The sequence below is a fragment of the Bubalus kerabau genome, chromosome 6 (assembly GCF_029407905.1).
Source record: "Bubalus kerabau isolate K-KA32 ecotype Philippines breed swamp buffalo chromosome 6, PCC_UOA_SB_1v2, whole genome shotgun sequence".
Lineage (NCBI taxonomy): Eukaryota > Metazoa > Chordata > Mammalia > Artiodactyla > Bovidae > Bubalus > Bubalus kerabau.
Genome location: NC_073629.1, coordinates 120,183,568 through 120,205,114, shown reverse-complemented (window position 1 = coordinate 120,205,114; position 21,547 = coordinate 120,183,568). Strand labels below are relative to the sequence as shown.

At 56.7% G+C, this 21,547-nt stretch overlaps 1 pseudogene; it reads right to left on the bottom strand.

Moving 5' to 3' along the window:
• Nucleotides 1–20,801: 20,801 nt before the first annotated feature.
• LOC129655778 (glycine cleavage system H protein, mitochondrial-like) lies at nucleotides 20,802–21,319 on the bottom strand (annotated as a pseudogene).
• Between the last annotated feature and the right edge of the window lie 228 nt (nucleotides 21,320–21,547).

The following is a 21,547-nucleotide window of genomic DNA, read 5'->3' as shown; positions in this document are numbered from 1 at the left end:
TCATGGGGGCGGAAGATAGCCCAGACTGCATGGCCGGCTTTCTATTTATGGAAGTCTCGAACGGGCACCTGATGTGAAGTGCCCTTTTCCTGTCTGCGACCTGATTCAGAAGGTGGCAGTTGCAGGCCACCGAGGCTCACCCCTCCCTGTGGACCCGCGCAGGAGGGGCCTGGAGCCAAGCCCCGGGTCGGGCTTTGTCAGATGAGCAGACAGAACCCTTGCTGCAGAGCCCTCTGTGGGACCATGGCAACCCCCGTGGGTCTCCAGGGGGCATCCTCAGCTGCAGCCTTGGGACCGGCCAGGACAGTCCAGGCAGGAGGTGGCAGCCAAGGGCCAGCAGCCCTCAGAGACCTCAGTGGGGTCATTCGGTCACCTGGGGTCATGGAGGGCCGCCGGGTGGCGTCCTCCACCCTGCCTGGTGTCCCGGTGGGCCATGGGGACAGGGCCATGTCATCTGAGGAGGGCGGCTGGCTGGCGCCTGGGGCTGTTTGGCTTCCAGCAGGCTTGCCAGCGCCTGCAGAGGGCTCCTGCTGGTCGCAGAAGGCCGCGGAGCAAGAGGTGGGCCCAGGAGGACGTCCTCCATGTTCTCATTTCTGTGCTGATGTTTGTCACCTGCCCAGGGAGGGGAACAGCTGGGGTGGCCTTGGGAGGCCCCCCAATAATACTGGGTGACAGCGCCTGAGGAAACGAGGACCCTACATGGGCCCCACATGAAAAACATCTCAGGTCAAGAGGCTGGCTGGCAGGGGTCCTGGGGACTTTCTAGGGGCTGTTGACTCAGGCGCCTGGGCTCCCAGGGTGGGGGAAGGGGCTCCCCTGGGCAGAGGGCGCGGAGCCCGAGGGTACAAAGCTGCCTCTGTGGCCGTGCCCGTGGGCGGCAGAGATAAGTCACAGCGGCTGCCTGTGTTGTGTCGTCAGAGAGCAAAAATAGACCGCAGGCTCCGCGTCCCAGAAGGGCCCTGCACGGGCCTGGGCCAGGCTGCTGTCTGCTCTTGGCTTGGAGACGGCCGATGCCGACCGTGTGGCTCAGAGCATGAGCTGGCCAGCCCCCTACCTCTGCCGCCTGAGACTCTGTTTCATCGAGAGAGAAAAGGCTGGCCCTGCAAGTGGTTGCTGGGCCCCACGCCCCACGCTGGTCCTCCTGGGGTCTCAGGCTGTGAGAGCTGTGGGGACTTTGCAGAGCAGGCCCCCCATGGGTGCTGGGCAGCAGGGCCCTGGGACTGAGGGTCCAGGGCTGCAGGCTCAGGCTCGGGCTGACCTGGGCCGATGCTGGCCAGCACTCAGCCGGCCCTGGAGGTGACCTTGGGCACCAGCCGGGGGCAGCGGCAAGGGCTTGGCTCCTTGAACAGGGCAGGTGTCTAATCGCAGGAGCAGCCCGGACTCCACTGGGCTGGCCTCTGCCCCATCCCTTCTTGCCCGGGCTGTCTGAGTTATTCAGTCTCCCGACCGGTGGCCTTCCCCGCCCTCAACCTCCAGGCCGCGGCACACATACCGCAGGCTCGCGCTGTCCCCGACTGACCCAGAATCTCCCACCGAGCTCAGGACACAGGATGACCCACATCTCCTGCTGCTACCCAGGCCTGTCTGGCTTGGCCCATGAGTACAGGCCAAGGATGGGGGCAAACCACGCGGGCCACATCTGGCCCTCCAGCTCCGTCTGGTCCCCAAAGCCAGGAGGTAATGGGAGTTTCTCCTAGGCAGTGACTGAAGCTGGGTGCTCGGGGCTGGACCTGGAAGTGTCCATGGAGGACACCCGAGAGGCCATCTGACGCTGGCTGGTGAGGGCCCCGGTTCAGTGCCCAGAGTGCCCAGCTCAGGGCACTGCTCTCTCCAGGCCATGGGCCACCACCAGGCCTTGGAGGGGCACCCGGGGGTTCTGAGGCTCCTCCCCCATGGAAGGAAAGGAGAGGGAGTGTGGGTGCAGGGCCTGAAAGCAGGGTGCTCACGGTCTGTGAGGGGAGCCGGTTGAAGGCCCGGGGAGCTTAGCTGGGAGCTGCTGGAGGCTTCCTTCTGGGACCGGCCACAGCAGGACTGCTTCATTAAGAGACGTGTAAGTGGTGCGTGTGTGTGCATGTGTGAGCATGTAAGGGACAAACAGTCTCAGTTGGTGTGAGCAGCCCTAGTTCCTGAGTTCAAAGGGAGACATTCCAGTGCGGGGGAGTTCTTCTGTAAGGCTTCCCGGAAGAGGCGGCCCAGGCAGGGAGGAGCCGAGATGGGGATTCAACCAAGGTGGGGGTGTCGCGACACATCCCCCGAGACTCAGGACCCCAGCAGAGTCAGGGGCTGGGGGACACTGGTGGGCCGAGGCGGGGATCCTTTCCCAGCAGGAAATGGAGGATCAGATGGATGGACTGAGCCATGTGCCAGGGGCTGGGTCCAGGGGAGCTCTGGGACCCCAGAAGTTCAAAATACCAGTGAAACAGGAGGCTCTGGGTCTCAGCACTGTCCCCCACCCACAGGCGGGGCTGCTCTGTGCTCCTCACCCTGGACAGTCTGGGGGGATGGTCAGTGGCAGGTGGTCAGCTTGGAGGAGTGTTTCTGGGAGGAGGCAGTGGGCTCCCTCCTGGCTTCCCCAGGGCCTCCTTCCAGGAGGGCAGCTGGAGTTTAAGGGGTTCCTGGGTTCTAGGCGGGCCTCTGTTGGGTGGGATGGGAGGTGGAAAGGGGGTACACTAGGCTTCCTGGCCAAGGGGTGGTCAGGAGGAGCCAGCTGGACTCTCTGGTGGCGGGACAAGGAGACAGACCAGCTCCCTCCCAGGGCCACCACTCTGCGGCCATCCAGTCCCCAGGCCGAAGGGAATGGGGCTCCAGCCCTGTGGGGTGGCCAGTGGGGCGATGGCTGGACTGGGGTTTGCGGGCAGGCCAGTCTGGATTTCAGACTCTAGTCCCAGGTGGAAGCCTGGTCACCCCGACGGTCACCTGGACAGGCTCGCTCGGCCGGGGTCTGGGGTGAGGCTGGCAGGGGCCCTGGTGCAGGGCAGGGACACACAGGTGCTGGGCTCTGTCAGCTGGGGAGGGGGCTATCCCACCCACCGCTGAATCTCCCAGAGGATCCTGATGCAGAGACAGGCGTGGGGGCTGGACCCCCCAGAATGCTGCTTCCCCGTCATCCCGGGCCTGGAAATGAATGTAGGTTCCAGTGAACACAGGGGCTCTGACTGATCAGAAGCACCCCCAGCCCCACCCCAGTGAGCACATCCTCCTGGTTTTGCCCACCGCCCCTCCCCCACCTTAGTCTGTTTACGGCCCAATTATTTCCTGCAGCACATTTCAGAGGTGGATGTAAAGAAAACTCTGATCTTTTAAAATAGATTTCACAGGGGAGTGGAGAAATGGGAGGGGAGGGGTGAGTTTAATGTGCTTTGGCTTCTAAAATAGGTCAGCGTGAGCCTTGGGTGTCCACGGGGGCTGGCCACGTCACCAACCCCCAGGACAGCCACTGCCCCTCAGCCCACACGCTATTCCCAGGCTGGCTCTCAGACCTGAGGGTTGCATGGTCGAGTGGTATTTGTGGTTGGGGGTGTGTGTGTGGCGGGGCGAGAAGCGTGAGACAGAGCTGGATGGATGCGGGAACCCAGTCAGCCTGGGACCAGCGTTGGCACATCCGGCAGCAGGGCGGGCGCTGCCCTGAAAGGCTGCCCTGGTGTGGAAGGAGATGGCCAGGCAGGGTCTGCTCAGCATCTTAGGCCTGACCCCCTGTGCCAAGGTAGCTGGGCTGACCCTTGCACACATGCAGCAGTTCCCTGGACCTGAGGGCCTCCTGAAGAAAATGTCCAGTGGAGGCTGTGGCCTGTTCCCAGGTTCAGTCCACGCAGACCGACTTAAACTGCACTGCCCTGTGGAGCCATCTGGGCCAGTGGTCAGGCCCGAGCACTGTGGCTGTGCCTCGTGGGGAGTCACGTCCAGGCAGATGACTCTTCCTTCTGGAAGGTGCGCCCACCTGTTGTGGTCTCTGGCCACGACCTGCTCCCTGTAGCCCCGGGACCCCAGGCGGACACTGCAGGGCATGGTGCAGCCCTCCCAAGCACCAGTGCCCTGGCAGAGGGGGCATCTGAGGCCGGGGGACTTCCCTTCACTGTGCTGTCCACCCCTAGGTGGCCAGAGCGCCAGCTACCTGCTCCAAGTCTGGCTTATGTGAGAGGCTGGTGGCCTGGTGGTCAGGCCTCCCTTGTATGCAAGCCTGCTCAAAGAAACAGGATGGGATGGGGAGGGAGGTGGGAGGGAGGTCCAAGAGGGAGGGGGCATATGTGTACCTCTGGCTGATTCATGTTGATGCTTGACAGAAACCAACATTGTAAAGTAATTATCCTTCAATTAAAAATAGATAAATTTAAAATGCAAAAACCCCTAAATTCTAAACATAGAGATTAAAATACTAATTTTTTAAAGAAAAAAAGAGAAAGAAATAGGATGCCTGACTGGAGTACAGAATTGGGATTCGTGAGGGGTGGCTGACTTCAGGCATAGCTGGATCCAGGATGTTAGACAAGGCTACTGGAACCGCCCCCCTCTCCCTCCCTGCTCTGTTTTCCTTGTGAAGCATTACTCTCAGGTAGACTGTTTCTCCAGCTGAACAAAGATGGCCATTATAATGCCAGGCATAAAATAACTTTTTTAAATAAAATTCTAACCCCCCTACAGGACTCAGTTTGGTGGCCTGTATCATGTGACCATCACTGTCTACTCAGGGTCTCAGAGGCTAGGTGATGCTGATTGGCTGACCTGGGTCATGTGACCATCCCTAGCTAGTCAGGGTCTCAGAGACTGGGTGATGCTGATTGGCTAGCCTGGGTCATGTGCTTATCCCTAGCTAGTCAGGGTCTCAGGGGCTGGGTGATGCTGATTGGTTGGCCTGGGTCATGTGCCCATCCCTAGCTAGTCAGGGTCTCAGAGGCTGGGTGATGCTGATTGGCTGGGCTGGGTCATGTGTGCAGTGTCACACTTACACTCCCATCAGAATCACTGGACTGGGGAGAGGATCATTTTCAGAGGAAATCTGGGGAACAAAGGGTGGTCCTGCAGACCCCACACATGCCTCCTACATGTGATCATTCCAGGGGTGGCCAGTGAGGGCTCCCATGTAGAAGTATTTACAAGGGTAAAAGCCTGCTCAGAGGCCTTGGGGCTCCACCTGCCAGCCTCTTCCTTTGGAGCAAAACACTGTGGCTGCCAGGACCTGCGTCTCAGAAAACCCCAGGAAACTTCAAAGGGGCCTGTCCACCTCACCAGCTTTGATCTCAGAAGGGGACTTGCTAAGAAGCATGATCAAAAGGAAAATGGACGGTTCCAGGTATGCGCAGACACCCCCTCTGGGAGGAAACCAAGGCTCTTTCATCCAGGCTGCAGGAGTCGCCGTCTAAAGAGACTTAAAATAGCCTTAAAAACATTTTTCTTTTTATGTTAGAAATGAGCAACAAAACATGCTCCTGTCTTGCTCACCTGGACATCGTAAGGACAAGAAGTGGAGGCTGCCATGGAGCCAGGCTGGGGTCTGTGGATACAAGAATACTATGAGGCTGGTGCTGACCCGAGGGCATCAGGACCACAGGTGCTGTGTGTCTTTGCAAGCTGCTGCCCCTCTCTGGGCCCCAGTTTGAGCTTTTATAATAATAACTGCCATCACCCTCTCCTACTGCACAATGACATCACATGCCATGGCATTCTGGGCCAGATGGTCTTGGCAGATCCTTTCCAGATCAATATTTTATGGATCTAAGTTCCAGGAGCAAGATGATCAGTCAGATGAGACAGAATTCACACTTTAAAATCATTTCTAAAAGCCAGCTGTCCAGATTCCATATTCTGGTGTGGGAGCAAAGAAAAGGATGCTTCTTGAACAGGGAAAAAAACAGGCATGAGCCCCAGTGAGGATGGCAGGTGGGTTGCTGGGTCTTGCGTGACCTCAGCAGGCTTTCCTGGTGGCTTAGACGGTAAAGAATCCGCCTGCAGTATAGGAGACCTGGGTTTGATCCCTGGGTTGGGAAGATTCCCCTGGAGGAGAGCATGGCTACCCACTCCAGTATTCTTGCCTGGACTCCATGGACAGAGGAGCCTGGTGGGCTACAGTCTATGAGCTCGCAAAGTGTCAGACACGACTGAGTGACTTTCACTTTCACTTTGGCGAGTGGTCACTAGGTGGGAAGAGAGAAGGGGCAGCAAACACAGATCCTTCCTTTAAGTCTCCTGACCTTGAGGACTGAGGGAGGGGCGAAGACATCCGTGGGGAATGCAGGTTGGGGGGCGGCACTGAGAACGAGACCCCTGGGGCAGTGGAAACGCCAAGGGCCGGGGAGCCGGGAAAGGTTGGGGCGAGGGCACAGGATGAGGCTGTGACTGATGGTGGGCGTGGCCGTGTCGGGGAGCACAGACCCTCTTCTGCCGCCTGAGGTGAGGAGGGTAATGCAGGCGCAGCTGGGCCTTGATTGTCTCGGCAAGTGGGAATTGAGGTTGTGCGTGAGGAGGGGAGGCATGGTGGGTTTCTCAGCACTGCTGAGGGCCCGGCCCTGGAGGGACAGCGGGTCTGCCGGTGCTAGGATGTGCAGGGCACGGAGATGGGGTGAGGAAGCAGATCTGCCACTTATGGGGCCTGGGCCTGGGAGGGGCTGGCGTGCCCCTGGCAGGTGGAGACTGGCCGCTGGGAGTTGGGGTCGAGGACCACACAGGCCCTCTGAAGCTGCGCACGCTCCCTCCAGGTGCTCCCCAAACACGCTTCTGGGGGCCTGCCTGACGTCCAGGGGCTAACACCTCACCTTCCTATGCAGGGGGTATGGGTTCCACCCCTGCTTGGGGAGCTGAGATTCCACATGCCTGGGGGCCAGAAAACGAGAACATTAACAACAGTGGTAATATTGTAGCAAATTCAATAAAGACCTTAAAAAAACAAAACAAAGCCCCCATACTTCAGTTTCCAAGTCTTCCTCACAGTGGGAATGCTGCAGTCTTCCCACAACAGGGCGGCTCACTCTCCAGGAGGTGCCAGAGTTGGAAGCAACCTCCTCACTCCTTCTAGAGGGTACATGACTGCCCCGGGCCCCTCTTTAAGAATGTGCTGTTAATCACTCTGGACTTAGGAGTCTGAATTCAGGGGAACATTTACTAGTGTGTGGGAGAAACACAGGTTGGAATAAAAGGAGAAATTAGATTTCCTTTGCAGTTTGGAGGGTAAGCTCAGCATTCACCAAGAGACAATGAGAAAAGCTGACCTCATCAGGAGGAGCCGGTGTGGGGCAGAAAATTAGATCAGATACAGTTATGGGGCGATCAGAACACAGATTTCATTCTCCTTGCCTTTCATCACGGAGGGGAAAGCACTCAAAGGGCTTTAAATTAAAATCAATTCCTGTTAAGTCTTGGGCTAATTTGGTTTGCGATCTCTTTCAGCCTGGATGGAGGTGCAGGAAAGAGAGGCCGTCTTAGTTCGTGACCTGGACATGTCCTTGGAAGCACCCTTGTCCCACCTCCCTCCTTAGTGTGTGTGTGTGTGTGTGTGGGGGGGGTGCGGCTTCACTGGGAAGGACCTGTCACCTCTGCCCAGGGAGGCCTGGACCCTTGCATGCCTTCCAGGCCCTGGTTGCATGGGCAGCGTCTGCTCCCACCCAGCCGATCCAAACTCTTCGTGTGAATTCTGCCTCTTAGTGGATGCCCACTAACAGACAGGTGACCCGTCTGGTCTGTCCAGCATCCTCTGAGGGAGCGTAAGGAAGCAGAAGCCCAGAGAAGGACAGCGACTTGAGGTGAGTAACACAGCTTAGGGGTGGAACCCCTGGGACCCATGCAAGTGACCTTATTTGGTATTTGCAGATGCAGCTGATTCAAGGATCTCAAGATGTAACTAGCCTGGATTAGGCAGGGCCCTGAATCCCATGGCTGGTGTCCTTAGGAGAAAGGAGAGGGAGATTTGAGACAAGGGCACACAGGGGAGGGGCCATGGGAGACTGGAGGGATGCAGCCACGTGCCAAGGAAACCAGGAGCCGCCAGACGCTGGAGAGGCAGGAAGGACCCTCCCCTAGAGCCTCCAGAAACAGTATGGCCTGCTGACACCTTGACTCCAACTCCAGCCTCCAGAACTGTCATTTAATCCCCCCAGCTTGTGGTCATTTGTTACGGCAGCCCCAGGTCACGGATGCAGGCCCTGTGACCATAGACTTGTTTCCGTGGAGACAGCCAGTCTCAGGGCTCCTGACAGGCGCTGCCAATAGTAGGAACTTCCGCAGGCACCGATGGCTGTCCCAGGCGGGAGGGGTAAGGTTGGCAGGTGTGCGCTGCTCCCTGACGGACACCCCCAACCTGTCAGGTGGCTCCCGCGTGGGTCCCTCGACGCCCCACCCCACCCCCGATGGCTGCTCACCTGTGTACAGGGGCCCCTCCTGGAACCGAATCCTGGTGCTGGAGAAGTGAAAGTGCAGGGAGCTCGGCACTGGGCCCACTCACACCTGATCCTTGGCCGTGGCTGCCCCCGCGACTCTTGCCTCTGCTCCTGCTGAACCCAGTCTCCCTGTGACCTCAGGTCACCTCCGTCCATCAGCATCAGACCTGAGTGGGTCCCCACCGCGAGGCTCTGCAGCACGGCCCCAGTTCTCGCTTCCTCCCAGTGTCCATCTCATTCAGGGCTCATCCAGCCTGCCCCTCGCAGTGTCTCCCATCCAGGCCACCGTGGGCGGGGCCAGACTCATGCACTTCCGTGGGTCCCTTGTGGACCCAAGCCCAGTTCTGGGGCGTGGGAACAAGGCACCGCCGCAGGGCATGTCTGGGCACGGTGTGGGCCTGGGGTCAGAAGAAACTGGGGACTCGGTCAAGACCACTGAGAATGCCCAGACGGTGACGTCAGCACGTCCACCGGCAGGTCCTTCTGGGGGCGGCCAAGTGACCACACAGGAGGTGAGCCGTGGATGCTCAGCTGCAGGGGGGGCCTTCTGCCTCACACTGGGGCCCAACTCGGGGGCCTCCCTCCCAGCCCGCATCCCGGCAGCGCCCCACCACCACCCCGCCCACCTTCTTGGGACGCTTTCATTTATGCATCCTGAACAGAAGTGTGAATTCACACCACTCGGGTCACTGACTCACCCAAGTGCTGTTAGCTGCTAATTATAATCAAATCTTTGATGAGCTGTATTTCTTACCTTCTTAATTAAAATAATGATGATTAATGGAGTGGAGGGCATCTAGCTCTGCAGTTATCCCAGACAGTTCTACGGAGCTCACGCCCAGTTCCGGGGCAAGCCCCGGCTGAGTGAGCAGTCAGGGTCCAGCTGACCTAGAATTTCTGGTCACCCACTGCTCACTGCTCCAGAGCCATTCCACCATCCTGGGGCGGGGGTGGGGGGGCGCTGGATCCAGGCTGAGGGGAGAGGACAGAGCGGCTGCCTCCTGTCCTTGAGTTAATTCCGTCAGCTCAGCATCTTCTGTGTTTAAACCAGCAGGAGATTCGGGGGTGGGAGGGGCTGTGAGCAGGCAGGGCGGGGGGGCAGCAGTGCCGCTCACGTCTGGCCCTGTGGGCCTGGTCTCAGCCCCCCTGAATGGCCAGCAGCATCACTGTCCCTGCTGAACCCCAGGGCTTCAATGTGCGCAGGTGCTCTTCAGGGTCGCCAAGGCCCCTCCCAGCTCAGGCCGGGGCGGCCCCACCCAGCTCAGGGATGCACAGCCTGGCTGGGGGCGGGGGCTCGCTCGCGCCGGGTGGTGAAGCAGGGCCAGCAGGAGCGTGGACCCGGCCTGCTGGGCCGGCCGCCCACTCTGCCCTGGACGCAGATGCAGGTGGGAGGGAGGCAGAAGGGCCGGCTATTCTGGGATCTGGGACATGGAGAGGACAAGCTGAGCCCCGCTGAGGCCTCAGTTTCCTTCTGTGGGGGGTGAGGGGTGGCAAGGGTGCCCTCCGGGGCTGCTCTGTGGGGGACAGGGCCACCAGGAACTCCACAGTGGCGCTGCTGACCCCGGCCTGGGACTCGGATCTTCCAGTAGCCCCAGAGACAGCCCAGCTGTGAGACGTGGTCACGAGCTGGCTGACCCTCCCGCTGTCCCCGGCCATCTCAGGCTGGACCTGGTGCCACGGCCCTCTGCTCTTTAGGGCCTGGGACGATCTGGGGACAGCTGGGCCTCCTGCAGCCTTTTCTCCCTGAGCCTTTTGGCCTCTAGGGCAGGAAGCTCTTTCTAAGCCCTCTGTGGGCACAGGGTGGGTGGTTTGTGCCCACCCTCTCCCCAGAAAGGCAGAGGGGAGCGGGGAGCTCTGTGCATGGCTGGTGTCCGTCCGGTTGGACCCCGGCTGAAGTCAGAGTCAGCAAGTGCCCCCGAGACATGCTGCCTGACTCCAGGGCCCCATGCCTGCCCCTTGCTGGGGGCATCGGGGACAGCGCACACCTGAGGACCAGACTGGGTGCCACTGTGCCCTCCAGGTCCTTACAGCCAGGCTCCTTCAGCGGCCGCTTCTTGTCCTGTGCTCCATCCAGCCTCCCCCACTGACTGTCCCTCCACCATGTGGCCCACCGACACTCCAGAGAGGCTGGAGATTAAGACCCCTGCCCCAGCCTCATTGCGGAAACACCGCATGGCCAGGCACCGAGGTGAGCACTCCAGCCCCCTCCAACCTGCGGGGTGGTCTCTTCCCCTTCCTGGTCTTGCTCCTTCCCTGTTCTCTTCCCGGGAAAGTTCCTTCTGGCCGGGAAGGAAGGGCCCAGGCCCTCGGCGAGGGGTCTCCAGGCAGCCGGGAGAGGCAGGCTCCTCTGCGCGGCGTCCCTCCAGTGAAGCCCCGCCCCCGCACTGACTCCACCCCCAGGGGGCGGAGAGGAGGGTGGACTCCACCCCTGCAGGGAGGCAGCACCACCTGATTGGCCAGCAGTGGGAGGGGGCGGGCGGGGCAGCATGAGTGACAGGCAGCCTCCCAAGGTCCGGGAGGGTGGGTGGTGAGGGGCGCAGGGCAGAGACTGCTGCGCAGCAAACTTCACTGTCCAGGGAAGGCCCCGGACCACCTGGAGGTCAGCCGTAGGAGGCTACCAGGCTACCAGCCGCACGCTCCACGCTCTTCCTGGAGTCACTGGAGGCTGGATCTGGACACGCCTCCGGAGAAAGCCTACTCCCACCGCTGGTTCACAGATGGTGCGGGGGGCCCGCAAGGGGGGCCTGGGCAGCTGGTGAGGGGCTGGTGGAAACAAGAACCCTCTTTTCCTCCCGGCCGGCGCCGCTTGGCCCTGTCCCGGCTTGCGGAGCAAATGCAAGACAGTAGCGCATTCAGTGCCGAAGAGCTAGCCCAGCCCCCTCGGAGGTCAGGAGGGGTGAGGAGAAGGGCAGGGGCTCCTGGGAACCCACAGGTGAAGCCAGCAGGAGATCCTGGGGGCCAGGTCAGCTGAGCCAGGGCAGAGCGGGGCGCAGGGAGCCTTCCTCTGGGGAGGGGGGAGGGGCTGCCCAGAATGCCTTCCTGGTGGGTCCCTGAGGGCTCAGAGGGCGTGCTGCCTGGGGGTCCTCTCTGCAGACCCGCAGTCAGGCTCAGGACAGGCGCCAAGGTCCTACAACAGTCCGAGATGCAGCCGGGTCTGGAAAAGGGAGTCTGTCCTAGAGGAGGCGGCACCCAGTCACCATGGGACTGACAGACCCCAGGGTGGCCCCGGAACGCCCCTTGGCATCCACCCTCTGGGGCCTCCCTTCCCCTTGTTGGGGAGAAAGTGGACCTGGTTCCAAGCAGGAGAACCTGCATAGGTGATGCGTTACCACGAGATGCCAGGGGCAGAGATCTGCTGGGGGGTTGGGTGGGCTCCCCCCCAATCTGAGGCCTCCAGCAAAGGCCAGAAGGTGTCTTGCGGCCACAGGACATGAATCCTGCAGCAACCTGAGGGAGCTGGAGACCCCGGGGTGCTCCCCCAGTTCGGCCTCCAGGTGAGAACACAGCCCGGCCGGCAGCCTGATGGGAATCTGTGGTCTCCGGGTGCCGTGAGGCCGTCGGTGTCTATCACGGGAAGGCACTGGCCTGCGGTGCTTTGTTCTGTGGCGTAGACCCCTGGCACATGTGGGGTGTGGTGGCAGACAAGTGTCAGGGCCTTCCCACATGTCTCAGTGGTAAAGAACCCACCTTCCAGTGTAGGAGACACAGGAGACAAGGGTTCAATCCCTGGGTCGGGAAGATCCCCTGGAGGAGGGCATGGCAACCCACTCCAGTATTATTTCCTGGAGGATCCCATGGACAGAGGAGCCTAGTGGGCTGCAGTCCATGGGGTTGCACAGAGTCAGACTGGACTGGACGACTGAGCACACACTCACGCAGACAAGCTTCAGAGCCTGGCTCTGCCCTTGCTGGCCAGGTGAGCGGGCAGCCTCTACCGGCCTCTCACCTGTCACCTGGGGCAGGTGGCACTGATTCATCCCCTGAGCTAGTGCTGGGGATAGGGGCCATGCAGGGGCCGCTCAGGCCTGGGCGCCCAGGGGAGGGGGAGGGATCTCTGTCGTCACCGCCGTGCTGTTGAGGAAAGGGGCAAGCCCGCCCCTTCCCCACCTGGTGGGGTCTCCGAGGTGTGAGGTGACTGGCCCTGGGGTCCGGGGTTCCCATGGGAAGACAAACCACTGAGGGTGGCGGCCACTGGCTGGCACGCTGCCGCCTGTCCCTCCCCAGCGGCCTCCTCAGCACACAGCCCAGTGCCCAGTGTGGGGCGGGGTGGGGAGGAAGAGGCAGCCTCAGTGGGGACAAGTGGCAGACCACCCTTACAGGAGCGGTGGGGCAGACTCCAGGAGGGACCTGGCCCCGGTGGCTCCCCCAGCCCCGTCTGCTCCTGGGGATGGGGTGGCTCTGGGGTCTGAGGGGCCGTGAACACCCAGGAGCTCACGCCTTGCTCTGGTGCAGGGGGCAGCTGGGATTGGAGCGGCCATGGAGCATGAACACAGAGCCCCGGGGGCCTGGTAGGGGGCACGGCCCAGGAGCCGAGCTGTCGGCTGCCCCGGGGCAGCGCCTCCAAGGTCGGATCCTGCAGCTCGTGGGGAATCCCAGTGGGTCTGGACGGACAGACCCCCGAGAACAGGCGGAGGCCTGGCCTTGGCCCTGTGCTCAGCAGCTCCCCCGCACCGCTCCTGGCCCCTGGGTGGCTGGACAGAGCGGGCTGCCCCCGCTGTGGGAGGACAGGGACCATGGGTGGTGGAGGCAGGCCGCTCCAGAAGCTTGTTGCCTCTCTTGGCAGCTGTGGCCTGTTTCCAGGCAGCGGCAGACTGGAGCCCGGTCGCCAGCACGACCCCCACCCCCAACAGTGGTCCTGAGGGACTGCCCAGCACACGAGGAGCATTTACAGGGAACGGGCCCGCCCCATGGGCACTGAGCCCAGGCTCCCCCTTGGGGGACCATCCAGCTTCTAAAACACCCGAAGAGGCACGCCCCGGGCAGTGTGCCAAAAATCAGCATCTCTGTTCTTGAGCAAGGACAGACCAAGGGTCTGGAGCTTCGGGAGGGATGGTGCCCGCAGGTCCCAGCAGAGGCAGCGGGAATCCCGCGCCGCCCCCGTGCAGATGGCGGTGGGGGGAGCTGGAGCCTGACCCACCGGAGCCGCAGTGGCTCCACACCCTCCCCTGACTGTCTGGGCACCCAGCACCCCGCCTCCGCCCCTGTTTGTAGCTTCCCCAGGACAGTGGCTGCGCTCCCAGGTGGGGTCCCTCGTGTGCTCTGGGCTGGGTCTCCTCTGGAATCTGTAAACACACAGCTGCCTTTGGTGCCAGCAAGTAAGTGGAACCACATGGGATGGTTTGAAGCTTCTAGAAGCTCCTGCTCATGATGAAAGCGGACGAGCTCAGCCCAGGAGTGCAGCAGGCGCAGAGCTGGGCCCAGGCACCCTCCAGCGGTCAGGGGATGGGGGCAGGGGGCTCGGGCCTGGCGAGGGGCTCCAGAGGGGAGGTCCCCAGAACCCAGAAGTGCTCTTTCTTCCACCACCTGCTGTTGACATCTAGCCAGCTCACCAAGCCCAGTTTCCATGCCTCCTCCTCTGGGCAGCTCTCCAGGGTTTCCTTCTCTTTTCTGTGCTGCCCACTCATGCTGCCCCCACAGCCCCATCGTCTCCAGCTCTGTATTGTTTGGAGATACACACACTCACGGGGTCTCTGCATGGGAGGGGGAGGGGCCTTGCTCACCCCTGGCTGTGGGTACAGCCTGGGGGCCCTTGCGGGAGGGACTGCGTTAGGGGCAAAGTGGAATCACCCTCAGCCTACGAGGACCGAGCACTCCGTGAAGGTCGGTGACTGTGACCAGCACGTCCACACGGGCAGCGCAGGAGCCTGCTCCTGATGGGCAGGGCACCCAAGGCCCCACGGGCAAAGCTTGTGTGATGCTCACGCAGTGCCAGGCGCTGAGCTGGTGGATCTGGGGAGCCCAGGGTCAGCCTCTCAGAACAGAGGAGCCCCCAGGACACCATCTGCTCAGGAGCTAGGGCTACTTCTTGATGGATGGGGACAGGGCACCAGTCAGGCTCACAGACCCCCCGAGCTACCAAGCAGGGCAGCTGGTTCCCAAACAGGGCTCCGCACGTGTGGGTCCCCGTGGTCACCGCAGACCCACAGCCCTCAGCGCACATGGCCCCCCGCACCGGCAGCTGCAGCTTCCTGTCCTCCATCTGGGGGACCACAGGCTGAGCCCCAGGAGGCCTCCCGATGTGCTCGCACCATCAGGGACCCGTTTACGCTCCTTTGAACATAAAAGTCCTGTTCAGAACACGACTTTGAAGGACAGGCTGTCACGGACGCCTGGAGTGGCAGGATGGAAGGCCCTGGGAGAGGTGGATTGGGGCAGGATGCTCCTGCGATGGTTAGAGCTGCTCCTGGTTCAGAAGAAATTTCACCAGGTCCTTCACTCTGTGGGCCATGAGTCCACAGCTGGGAGCCTGTAGGGAGGTTTGGCATCTCCAGTCCAGTAAAAAGCCCATCGGGTCCACTGTTTTAGCCCCAGACAATAATGACCTCACCACGTAAACATCGTCGTGCTTAGGAGAGAGTCACGGGGCAGCTGGAGGAGGAATCGAGGTGGCATCCTTCCCTCCGTGAGGCCATGAGTGTGGGGCAGGGAACAGGAAACTGGCAGAGTCACCTCAGGGCCAAGGAGGGTGCCCGTCACTGTTCTGTGTGATCCACTTACTGGAGACGCAGCAGAAAGCGCGTTTAGAAGGTGAAGGACTGGGAACGAGCCGGGTGACTGGCCCATCACTCAAGGGCACTTATCTACTGAGTTCTGTGCCTTAGTCTACGATACCTGTTCGAAACGTGGACGTCTGTAACAGGCAGGCACACTAGCAAGGTCTAATGGCGCAGTTTGGTGCTGGTGTAAAGACAGACAGATGGACCGAGAGAACAGACTTCACCGCACACAAGTATTTACAAATAAAACGAAGCTGAAAATGGCCAGCCAGTGGGAAAGAGAACGATTATTTGATGAATAATCATGTGAGGCGTTTTTGGAGGAGGAAGTAAAGTGATGAAAACACACCAAAGTGAGTTGCAGGATTAAAGAGTCAAGTGTAATGAAATGAAGTGACCTAGAGATTATCGTACTAAGTGAAGCTAGAGACAAACGTCAAACGACACTGCATATGTGTGGAATCTAAAATATTACGCAAATGAACTTATTTACAAAACAGACTCACAGACAAGAGACTTGTGACCAAAGCCGTGAGGGGAAGGGGTAAATTAGGAGCTTGGGATCAGCGGATGCACACTGCTCTATGCAAAGTAGATGAGCAACAAGGGCCTACTGTGCGGCACAGGGAGCTACCTTCAAAACCTTATAATAACCTATTGTGGAAAAGAAATGGAAAATGAACACACACGCGTGTTTATATGTATATGTATAAAACTGAATCACTTTGCTATATAGACATGTGAAATGAAATCAATGACAATAAAAAAAAAACCAAGTGATAAAAATCTTGAAATGTGCAGATATAAACATTAAATCTTTTGAGGGGAAAGCTTTTCTATTTTAAAAACAAAAACCCAATAGATATAACTGTATACAAGCCAAATATTTCTTAAGGGTGAATAGCAATATAACCAAAAGCAAAAATCAGATTAGGAAAAGTGTTATGTGTAACTTCAGACAAATATAACAATGAATAACAATTGGTACTGCTGTAAGATACAAATGAAAAAGTGGATATTGAAAAACACTTTATAATAAGGAACTATAACTTATTACTAAGCATATAGAAAGCTATCATAAAATAGTCATAAAGTCAAATTAAAGAAAATGTGATTAGGGTGGAGCTTTAATTTTAAAAGTTTATCCATTGTTGTAGTAAGGTGTGTTAGAACTACTTTGATAGTCTTATTTCAAGAAAGGTAATATTTCATAATATGTAGTCCAGTAACTCCACCTATTTGGAGAAATACTTTTTCTTTGCAACTTAATTGTCCATGAACTGATGAATGCATGAATAAAATGTAATATCACACGATGTACTATTATTTGGCAATAAGAAGTGAAGGACTGATCCAACATGGACGAGCCCACGAAAACCCAGTTACTGCATGATTTCATTTGTATGTAAAGTCCAAAATAGGCAAATCCATAGAGACAGAAACTCAGGGCTGGAGGAGAGAGGGAGGGGATGGAAAGATTGTTAATAGGATGTGGTTTCTTGGGTGATGAAAGTTCTAAAATTGGGTGGTGGGACGGTTACACCGCTCTGTGACTATATGCTAAACCACGGAATTTTATCCACGAAATGGGTAAAGTGGATAGGATGTGAATTATACCATAAGCTGTTAAAAATACAGAAAATATATTTTCATAAATATATATAGAAAATACAGAAAATAAACTGTTAAAAATAAAGAAAAGTGAAGTAAGAGCATAGCGAGAGCAGGAAGGGAGGGGAGGGGAGGCAGCCTCCGCTGTTGAGCCACTTCTGTGCCCCAGAGAAGGGCTGGGGTTGACTTGGGGTCACTCCCGTTCTCACACCTTTCGGGGGGGTGATTGAAGTCACTTTCATTCTCACCCTCGTGCCCAGAGAGGTTTTGTCTCAGGACCCACAGTGGCTGAGCCTAAGAAGCCCAGATTCATTTGGTCACTCAGCTGCTTCCCCTTTTTTTCTGTGTCAGTAGCTGCCTGGTGTCCAGACTGGGAAGGGAACGCCAGGACCCAGGCTTAGAAGACAAGCTCCCCCGCCAGTCACGGAGGGAAAATCTCAGCACTCCAGCTCAGGCTGGGACTTCAGGCTCCACAGGCCTGGACTGTGTCAGGCCTTTGGCCCTGGGGTCCATACAGCAGGAGTTTCCTGGGCACTGTGAAAGTCCCCCAGAGCCTTGAATCCCAGATGCTACCTTGTACTATGGCATTTGACCTTGTCACCCTTTCTCCTGCATTCATTCCCGATCACCTTCTCTGGGCCTGGATGGAGACAAGACCCAGCTGCTGTCCTCACTGACCTCACAGACAGACAGGCTGGGGACAGGTGACAGATGCCTTCACAGGCTGCAACAGAGGGTGACCAGAGTGCTCTAGGAGTGCAGAGGAAGAGGTGACTAACTGCTTGGGGAGTCAGAGCTGGCTCTGTCTACCAACCTACTCACCCATCTGTCCACTCATTCACTCATCCATCCATGCATCCATCCATCTGTCCATCTATCCATCTACCCACCCACCCATCCACCCATACATACATACATACCTACACACACACTCACCTATACATACATACGTATCCATCCGTCCGTCCACCCACCTCCCTGTCCAGTCACTTATTCACTCATCAGCCAAGTCATCTATTCATCTTCCCTTATACTCATCCTTCCATCCATCTGCTCATCATCCATCCATTCACCCACCCACCTATCCATCCATCCATACACACATACCTGTACATAAATACATAACCATCCATCTGTCCATCCACCTGTCAGTCACCTATTCACCCATCGTCAGTTCATTCACCCATCTGCCCTTGTACTCATCCATCTACTCATCCATCCATTTACTCATTCATTCATATGTCTGTCCATTCATCCATCCACCCATCCTTCCATCCATCCACACACCCATCCATCCACCCATCCATCCGCACAGTTTATGGAGCTTCTCTCACCACACTCTTCTTGATGCTGAGGATCCACCATAAAATAAGGCACACGAAGTCCCTTCTCTCATAGATCTTCTCTTCTAGTGTACATAACATAAAACAAACATGTAAAGCGGTTTTAGATGCAGAAAAGCACCGTGAGGAAAAGAAAGCAGAGCAATGGAAGGAGAAAGCCAGGGATGACTCTCCAGGAAAGTGTCTGAGTTGAGGTTTAAAAGAAAATGAGCCGTCCAAGGGGCGGTCCAGGGGAGAGGGGACTCAAGGCAGGAGCGTCAAAGGCAGGAATGAGCTTGACTTGTTTGAGGGACAGAGCAAAGGTCCCTGTGTCTGGAGGGACAGGAACATTTGTGCTGGTTCTCGAAGAGTGAGAGTTTGCTGGGCAGCCCTGGAGATAGAAGAGCTTGGGGTTTGCCTGGTAGGACCAGGCACGGTAAATGCTTTTCTTTCATAGGAAAGAATAAACAAGTGGGTATAGCCAGGTGAGGGAGGGCAGGAAAGGGCTAGGGTCCATCCCTCCGCCCACACATCCACTCACCCACCCGTCGGTGGGTCCAGCAGATCTAACACGTGTTGTGAAGGGCCTTCAACACTGGGCTCAGGGCACGTGGATGACGGTCAGGGTGGCTTCTCAGCGAGTGGGGAGAAGATGAACTGCTTAATCCACGGCTTTGAGGCAGCTGGAGAGCCATGTGGACAAAGGTAAGATTGGATCCACTCTTCACAACAGACATCAAGTGGATCAGAGGTGAAACCGTACACGTGCTAGAAAAAAGTAAGATGACCTCCCTTACAACCCAGAATAGAGAACGCTGACAACCATGATGCAAAGTCCAAAGGCAATGAGCCAAAGGTGAACAATCTGCCTGTGTAAAATTTAAACATTTGCATGGCGAAACACAGGGCTTCCTTGGTGGCTCAATGGTAAAGAACCCGTCTGCCAACGCAGAAGGTACGGGTTTGATTTCCTGGGTTGGGAAGATCCCCTGGAGGAGAAAATGGAAACCCACTTCAGTATTTGTGCCTGGGAAGTCCCACAGACAGAGGAGCCTGGTGGCTACAGTCTACGAGGTTGCAAAGAGTTGGACACGACTGAGCAACTGAACAAAAAACAAAGGGCACAACACACCGTAGGCAACGTCAGAAGACACACAGTGTTCACACATAATATCACGGACGCAGGGCTAAAATCACTGATGCACGAAAAGTTCAGTCACCTACAGGAAAATGGGCAAAGATATCAATAAACAGTTCCTAGAAGAAAAAAATGCAAATGTCTCTTTAAACGTATATAAAGGTGTCCGAGCATGGTCTTGTGAAAGAAAAGTGAACTGAAATAACACTGAGGTTTCATTTCTCTCTTGTCAGATGGATCACAGTCCAAAGGCTTGACCACTGGCTGTGTTGGTGTTCATATTGATTGCAAGATGGGAAGCAAAGTGGTGCTGGTCCATTAAGAATTGGGGCTGGAATTAAGAACATCTAGTGAAGCTATGTATGCATTTGACCTGAGAGGCACTGGCCCCACCCCTAAGACTGCGCCCAGGACAAGCTGGGAAACGTAGGACAGGCAGGCAAGGCGTCCACGGTGGTTACTCGTGGCGACAGCAAAGACTGAAAACTCCCGAGTCCTGGTCCAGGGAGGTCTCGTGCGCCCTCAGGAAGGTGTAGGGACACTCACAGTGGCATCCTGACAACGTTAGGAGAATAAAGTGAGGTGCTGGGCAGTGTCCAGAGAAGGCTGGAGAGAGAGTTGGTAAGTAGACATCTGTGTGCTTCTTGTATTGATATTTTCCAAAAGGACCGCTGCAGGGGCAAACCCCAGCCTGCTCAGAACAGCGGCAGTGGGGGTGGGTGGGAAGCAGGAGAGGCAGGACCAGAGGCAAGGCTGGGGAGGGACCCCTGGGGTGGGTGCTCCCCATTCCGCAGCCACACACAGACTTTTGTAAATGAGATCATCGTGAAGGATCAGGAAGCCATCCCGACAACTTGGACACAAGCAGAAACGACGGGAACCCCACGTGGTCGCACTGGTCAGCAGATCTTCACACGGCTGTGAAAACGCAGTGACTGCATGTGGCGTCTCAGTGAGATGTGTTCTAAGGACGAAATCATCTTTATTTTTTTAAGAAGTTGAATATTTTATTGTTTACTCTCCTGCAAGGCTGTTGCTTCACTGTACAAAAATGGCATCAGCAAACACAGTATATTGCAGAATTAAGATAGTAATATTCTTCACTGGACACTACACGACTAACAAACTCTTCTCCACTGGCAGTTATTTCTAATTTTGACCCAAATCCAAGGATAGCTGTAAGCAAGTTACAATGTCATATAAGGTTTAAGATAACCATGTTATCCTTGAATTACATAATTTTTGTAATCAGTTTTATCAGAGATAATTTTAGGAGTTCTGAATATTATAACTGGAGCCTAGCCTAAAGATCGCAGGATGCTGTGGAAAAAGATGCACAGTGTTTATCTGAAGTCATTAGAAAGTTAAGGGGTATTTTCTTCAGGAAACATTGTTACAAGTAGTTTCTTTTGCTAAAAGTTGCTCTTTAAATATCTGCTGCTGCTGCTGCTAAGTCGCTTCAGTTGGATCCGACTCTGTGCGACCCCATAGACGGCAGCCCACCAGGCTCCTCCGTCCATGGGACTTTCCAGGCAAGAGTACTGGAGTGGGGTGCCATTGCCTTCTCCACTTTAAATATCTATCCACCACTAATTTAAGATAACTATGCTAGATTAAGTTGTTTCAAAGCAGTTTATTTAGGGGCTCCATTTTCACTCCTCAATAGATTTTATGTATTTCTCATATGCTGCTTCACTCCTTAGTTCACCTAGTTCTGAAGGGTTACTGAATGTCATCTTGATCAGCCAACCATTTTCATAACAAGACTTGTTGACAAGTCCTGGATTTTCTGCTAGAGCTTTATTAATTTCAGTTACTTCTCCTGATAGAGGAGAATAGAGTTCACTAGCAGCTTTCACACTTTCCAAAGCACCAAACTCCTCTTGTTGGTTCAACTTTGTCCCAACTTCAGGCAGACTAAACAACATCTCCCAAAGCTTCCTGTGCAAAATTGCTGGTTCCCATTGTTCCAACACCATTTTCTGTTGTTACCCATTCGTCTTTTTCTGTGAATTTCCGCACCGACAGCAGAGCAGGGCCGGTGCGCAGCGCCCAGACGGCACCCGCCCGCAGTTCCCAGGGCCGCAGCGAGCAGGGCGCGCTGGGTGCCGAGATGGTGCGCAGGCTGCCGACCGCGGCCCGCAAGCTCCGCACCGCGCGTAGCGCCATGTTCGCACGGGTGCCCGAAATCATCTTTAAAAAGTTCTTCTATGAGAAAGGACCAGCAGGAGGGTAGTAAGGAAATTCTCTCTTCCCAGACGGGAAACAGAGATGGAAGCAAGACACCACCCCCCGCCCCCCATTTGTCGGAATCCTCTCCCAGGCAGGGCACAGAGAAGGAGGAGGTGGACGGTCCGCGCGTCGGCCTGCCACTGAGAAGCAGCTCTGGGAGGCCTC